The sequence below is a fragment of the Schistocerca serialis genome, chromosome 8, assembly GCF_023864345.2.
Source record: "Schistocerca serialis cubense isolate TAMUIC-IGC-003099 chromosome 8, iqSchSeri2.2, whole genome shotgun sequence".
Taxonomy (NCBI): Eukaryota; Metazoa; Arthropoda; class Insecta; order Orthoptera; family Acrididae; genus Schistocerca; species Schistocerca serialis.
Genome location: NC_064645.1, coordinates 347,665,487 through 347,672,989, shown reverse-complemented (window position 1 = coordinate 347,672,989; position 7,503 = coordinate 347,665,487).

Genomic DNA, 7,503 nt, shown 5'->3' with positions numbered 1-7,503 from the left:
AACCCACAGTAAAGCACAGTGGCGAAGGAATTAGGGTATGGGGATATACGGCCACATCTGGTAAATAATTTGTTTTTGTTGAACGTAATGGGGATAGATTTCAGTATTCAAATATCCTAAAGGAAAAACTGCAAAGAAGTGTTCATAGCTTCGATTTAGCCACAGATTACTACTTTCAACAAGACAATGACCCAATGCATACAAAAGAAACTGACTGACTGTGTTTGATGTACAATACTCCCCATATTCTCAAGTTTTCATCACAAAGCACAGACCTTAATATAGCTGAACATCTTTGGAGTACATATGAAAGAATAGTCAGAAAACATGAAATATTAAGTAAGACTGCTCTGAAACAATGTCTACAACAAGAATTGAGAAATATTATCTCAGAGACCACAAAAATTTGGTTCATTCCATGGCAAACAGGTTAATGGAAGTGATGCATTCAAGACAAATGCTAAAAAAGTATTAACATTGTCATTACATTTATGTACATTGCAATTTTCTTTGTATGAATGACTACTTTTTTCCCCACTGTGTAAAGTTAGCTGGTCCACAATTTTTATTTTATTTTTGCAGAAGGGAAATTTTGTTTATTCTGATCGAAATAGATTAGAAAGAAATCCACATCCTGTTAGTTTACCAAATAACATCTCTGGTTGTGATCTTTAGTTCTAATAAATACAGTTATTGTACATGAACAACAGTGTATGAATCCCCCAATAATTTAATAAAATTATTAGTTATATTATGCTTTGTAAAATCACAAAATTATGTTGGAATTTTTTATTTTCCTTGTTTGATGATAGCTACCTATCAAAATACATTCAGTAATGAGTTTAACAGAAAACGAGTGGTGTGAATCATGATAGTGTTACAGGGCTGCAGGCACACTTAGAATTTGTCCTGGTGCACGAACCTTCGAGTAAAGTCTGGTGCCGGTGGGCCAGCGCTGCAGCCACAATGACATCAAAAAGACTGGAGCAGAAGCACCTGGAACTCTCCACCTCGCGCCGCCTTGATGCTTTGAGGCATTACGACGCTGCAGCTATATAAAGCCCACCCTGCTGTCACAGTCATTCAGTGAGGATAGTTTTGTTCAGCGCATGCTGCAGACGTGTTTAGTGTTCCAACTTTAGTGTCTAGTGGACTATTTTATATGACTGTATTTTATTCGTTTACTTTAGTCTCTTAGTGTATTGTGAATTAAGTTTGCAATGGATAAATTTGTTACCAAAAAGGTGCACTTGGAAGTTGTTGATACTGCAAGTCAATCTCCAACAATTATCATGTTGTCAATTGCTTTATTGTCTTCAGGCAAGAACTGTTCACAGCCGAAACATGGACAACCCGATAAGGGAAGATCATTTCAGAAGTCTTGGTTGATCAAATATAAAGTGCTAGAATATGAAGCATCTACCGAAAAGGTTTTTGCAAAATCTGCAAAGAGGCAGATACTAAAAATCTATTACACTTTTCTTCAAAAAAGGTAGATTCATTTACTTCCATAGGGTTTTCTAACTGGAAAAAGGCTTTGGAAAAATTCTGTCTTCATGAAAATACGTTATGCATAAAGAAGGTGTTCTGAAACTAAATTCTATCACTAACCGAAGTGTGGCTCCCAACTGAATGAACAGTTCGATAGTGATATGAAGCAAGGCTGTTTAGCTCCTGAGACAATTTTTACTACCGTGCTATTTCTATGCCGATAAGGACTAGCAATAAGAGGGCATGAAGAAGTAAACTCAAATTTTTTTCAATTGTTGGAACTCCAAAAGAATGACATACCTGAGTTTAAAGATTGGTTAGGGTGTTCGGGGTATAAGTGGATGTTCCGCGATATTCAAAACGAGACCATTGACCTACCAGGAAAGTCTGTGTTGAGAAAGATATTAGCTTCAATCAAGAAGGTGAACATATTTCTATTTTGGATGACAAAACAAGTGATTCTTCGATTCACGAACAAGTGTCATTTTGTATTCATACTGCTGATGATTCCTTAATCATCATGAAAACTTTATTGGCTTATACAAGACCACAAACACTGAATCTCAAACTCTTTTTATTATTTTAAAAGACTTTTTTGCTCATCTTGATTTGTCAATAGATAACTTAAGAGGACAGTGCTATGATGGTACCTCAAGTATGAGAGGTAAGTTCAAAGGACTGAAGAAGTTAGTTTTGGATATACAACCAGAAGCAGGTTATGTGCACTCCACTGCTTACAGTTTAAACTTGGCAGTTGTAGACAGTCTCCGCCATCTTACATCTATGAGGGATATTATGGCTTTAGCCAAGAACTTAATAAATTCCGTAAGGGAATCCAACAAAAGGATGGGAGTGCCAACGACCAAGCTCGTGTACAACACCTTTGCCCAACTTGATGGACTATGCGAGCTTCTAGTATCTTGAGAATACTGAAAAACTGTGTAGAACTTCTAGAGTTTTTTTTAAACATTTTCTGCAGAGGACAAAACAGAGGCAGGTTACAAATGTGCAGGCTACCTTGAGTCAATGTTACAATTAAAGACTTATTTCTTTTTACATCCTTATTGGCATGCAATGAACCCAGCAGAGAACGTCAATGAAAAAATTCAATGCCCTCATCTAAATGTTGCTAATCTGGAAAAAATATATGAGGTTTTTATTTGTATATTGAATGGAAGGCATGATAGTTTAGAACACTTTTGGGAATTGTGTTTAAAAGAAAAACCTTCAAAAGTTGATGATCCTTTGCTTCCTCGGAATTGAAGTATACCAAAGAAGTATGAAAACAAGAAAGCCAGCTCACTGCACACTTTCGAAACCCAAAAGGAATCCTACAAAGCTATTTACACTGAAGTTTGTGAAATGATGCACTCTTGAATTACTGAGCAGTTTGCTTCAACTGGACTCACACAGGTCATTGCAGTTGAACAAGAGTGCTTGCTTTTAGTAAACAGAGATGAAACAAATTTGGAAAAATCAAATGAGTTTTTCAAAAATGACCTAGACATTGAGAGGCTGTGCTTACATTTGAATATGTTAGCCGATATCGCTAATAAAAAACAGCTGGTCTTAACAAACATGTGTGATGTAAGAAGGTACATTACACAAGAGCCTACAGTTGGAGAAATGTTATGCAAAGTAGTGAAGTGCATTAAGCTTCTCCAAGTAGTTCCAATCAAGATAACAACAGCAGAATAGTCATTTAGCGCCTTTAGACATCTGAAGTCATATCTCCAATCAACAATAGGACAGAAGCGATTGAACAACTTGGATGTTCTTCATGCCCACCAAGATGTTTTGGATGAATTGGATATTCGACCAGTCATCAACGACTTCATATTCAGTAATCCAGTCAGACGGTTGACATTTGCACCTTTCTAAAGATACTCTAGCCCTAATAATGGCATTTAGAGCAATATTAAAAAATTTTATAAAATAGAGAATTAAATATATACATAATGTTAAATTTTTAGTTTAAAAATATTAGTACCAGTTTAATACTGTATTACTATATTACTATAGTACTGTATTAGTTATTTTCAAATACCCAAATATTTTTAGGGTGTAAGACCCAATTAAAACCTGCTATTTACATACTTTTTGAATGAAAGTATTAGGCATACTGTATTAACTTCATTAACTGTATTAAAGCATTAACTTTGAGATACTGCTTTTACTCAAAGTAAGCTTAAATTAGCTATTTCACTTATTAATCAAAGTGCTATTACTGCACGACAGCAGTATTTTATGTTTTATTCTTTTAATGATAGTTTTAGGATTTATTTAAATATAATTTATAGTTTAGGATTAATTTAAATATAATTTCAGTCTTTTCAGAGCTATATATTCACTGATCACATGACTCTAAAATGCTTAAAAAGCTTTGAAACTCACTATTTTTCATCTAAAATTTAGAAAATTTGCCAGGGCAAGACCTCCAGTATGGCCCCCCCCAATCCCAAAATTTTTTATATGTTGGCACCCCTGTAGAGGAACTATGACTAAAGTTTAAAATAATTGTTGGATATGTATCCAGTAGAACAGTTCATAATGGAAAGGGCCCTCCATGGTATACAGCCACTGTAAACTAACTTAGAAACAGATATTAATGCATAATAGATGTAAAAAATAGCATACGGCTACAGATAGAGAGATGCTGAATGAAATGCATTTGGCTGTCATGAGAGCAATGCATGAAGCCTTCAGTGATTAGCCTAGCAGAACATTGTCAAATGATCTGTCACAACAACCAAAGAAAATCTGGTCATCTGTAAAGGCTGTTAGTGGCACCAAAGTTAAGTCTCCAGTGCCCAGCAAATGAGACAGGAAATGAAACTGAGGATAGCAAAGCAAAAGCTGAACTTCATTTTCAAAAGTTCTTTTGCAAAGGAGAACCCAGGAGAATTGCCCCAATTTGGTCCTCATGCCACTGAAAAGATGAATGCAATAAGTATTAGTATCAATGGTGCTGAGAAACAGCTGAAATCATTAAAATTGAACAATGCTCCACGGCCCGACAGAACCCCTATCAGATTCTATAGTGAATTTGCAACTGAGGTAGCCCCCCTTCTAACTATAATCTTTCGAAGATCACTCTAACAAAAAACTGTGCCCACTTCTTAGGAAAAAGCAATGGAAGCGGAGTAGAATTGATCCACAAAATTACTGTCCAATATCTTTGACATCGATTTGTTGTATAATCTTAGAACATATTCTGAGCTCCAACATACTGATCTATCTCAAACAAATTGCCTTCTCCGTGCAACGGGAATGGAATCTGAAAACACTGAACATGTGAAACCCAACTCCCACTTTTCCTACATGACATACTGAAAGCACTTGGGTACATGATGTATTTACTGATTTTCAAAAAGCGACTCAGTACCAAACCTACACTTATTGTCAAAAGTATGGTCAAAGAGGGTATCAAGTGAAATTTGTGACGGGACTGAGGAGTTTTTGTTAGGGAGTATGCAGCATGTTATCTTGGATGGAAAGTCTTTACTAGATGTAGAAACAACTTCGATTGTGACCAAGAGAAGTGTGTTGGGACCCTTGCTGCTCATGTAGTACATTAATTACCATGCAGATAATACTAAGAGTAACATCAGACTCTTTGCGGATGATGCAGTTACGTATAATGAAGAACTGTCTCAAAGAAGCTGCATAAACATTCAGCATTCAGACAGATCTTGATAAGATTTCAAAGTGATGCAAAGATTGGCAATTTGCTTTAACTGTTCAAACACATAAAATTGTGCTCTATACAATAATAATAATAATAATAATAATAATAATAATAATAATAATGTTGTTGTGGTTTTCAGTCCTGAGACTGGTTTGATGCAGCTCTCCATGCTACTCTATCCTGTGCAAGCTTCTTCATCTCCCAGTACCTACTGCATCCTACATCCTTCTGAATCTGCTTAGTGAATTCATCTCTTGGTCTCCCTCTACGATTTTTACCCTCCATGCTGTCCTCCAATGCTAAATTTGTGATCCCTTGATGCCTCAGAACATGTCCTACCAACCGATCCCTTCTTCTAGTCAAGTTGTGCCACAAGCTCCTCTTCTCCCCAATTCTATTCAATACCTCCTCATTAGTTATGTGACCTACCCATCTAATCTTCAGCATTCTTCTGTAGCACCACATTTCGAAAGCTTCTATTCTCTTCTTGTCTAAGCTAATAATAATAATAATAATAATAATATCAATATCAATAATAGTATCCTATGACTATAATATCAATTAGTTACTGTTTAAATTGGCCAACTCCTACAAACACCTGTGGGAAACACTTTGTAGGGATGTGAAATGGAATGATCACACAGTCTCAGTTGAGGGTAAAGCAAGTGGTAGACTTTGGTTTATTGGTAGAATACTGGGGAAGTGCAATTAGTCTACAAAGGAGTTTGTTCATAAATCAATCATGTGACTGGTTCTAGAATATTGCTCAAGTGCGTGGGAAGGACTAACGGGGGTACTGAATGTATACAGAGAAAGGCAGCACGAATGTTCATAGATGTGTCTGATCCATGGGAGAGTGTCACAGAGGTACTGAAGAAAATGAAGTGGCTGACTCTTTAAAATAGATGTTAACTATTCCAATAATGTCTACTAACAAAGTTTCAAGAACAGACTTTAAATTATGATTCTAGGAATATACTATTGCTCACATTGGGATTGTGAGGATAAGATCAGAATAATTATAGCACGCACAGAGACGTTCTTCCTGTAGTCCATATGTCAATAGAAAGGGATGAAACACTAATAAACGGTACAATGGGCTGTACCCTCTGCTGTGCACTTTATGGTGGTTTGCAGAGTACTGGTGTAGGTTCTTGCAAGTGGACTGCTGGAAGGTTGTGACAGGACATAGAAAAGGTAAAGGTCGACCACAACTGAATTTGTGAAATCATTTATGACTCTCTCTGAAGAGAATCCTTTATGAAAGCCAAACTGAGCTGCTGTTAAAAGATTATTCTCAGAAAAATGGTTCAATATCCTGTTGTAAGGTACCTTCTCAGACAAAATGGGTGTTACTACTGCATACTTCAGTCTTTTAAGAAATACACATTGATTCATTGATGGATTAAAAAAGTAACTCAAGGAAGGCAGTATCAAGCCAGCAAATGATTTTAACCCTTCACTGCGTTGCTTTGCAGATGTGCAAAGCAAAGTTTCAACTCTCTTTTCGCCGTTGTTCTTGAAGTTTAATGCTTGAAACTGCTTTGCTGATGTGCTATGTTGTATTATGACAGTAATTGATAAGATTCTGCCACTAGAATGCGCTACTGAGTGTATGACGTGACAATGTGTGTTGCTGTGAGTAGCATTGTAAGTCAGGCTGACATTGCTCTCTTTCGGCAGTGATTGTTAGTAGTTGAATGGAAGAACACGTGAATGCAAAAAAATTGTAGTGTTTCTACAACCTTTGGAGAGTATTCTGCTCCGTTCATCTTGTATTTCTGCTAATAAATATATGAGTAGTATACAAATCAATTTCGTTTGCATATGTGCAGTAGTGCATAATAATACTTCTATCCACAATCGAAGGATGAGGAAGTAGTGTTTCCTTCTTTCTGCTTTTGCTTAGTTTATCGTGATAGTTCGAGTGCTGTAATGGAGTCATTCTCATATTTCGACAATGTACGACATAAAGTGATGACGTATGAAGAATTCATGGCCCTGGAATGCCCTTCTGGCAGTGAAGATGAGTTAGATTTTGACGATTCAGATGGAGACCCGACAATAAATGTAAATGATCTGGAATCTGCAGATAGTGATAGCGAGCCTGAGGCTACTGTAGTTACTACACATAATTCAAATAATTATTGTTTGAAGGATGATGAGAATGAAGCTGTTGCTGATGCACAGGTACCACAAGCTTCTGAAAAACACCAAAAGGTTCAGATAAATCGAATCATCTGGAAAAAACGAAGTGCTTCCTTTGGAAATGATAAATTTATATTCAAAGGAAAGTCCTCACTGCCACAGTCAGCGCTACAGTT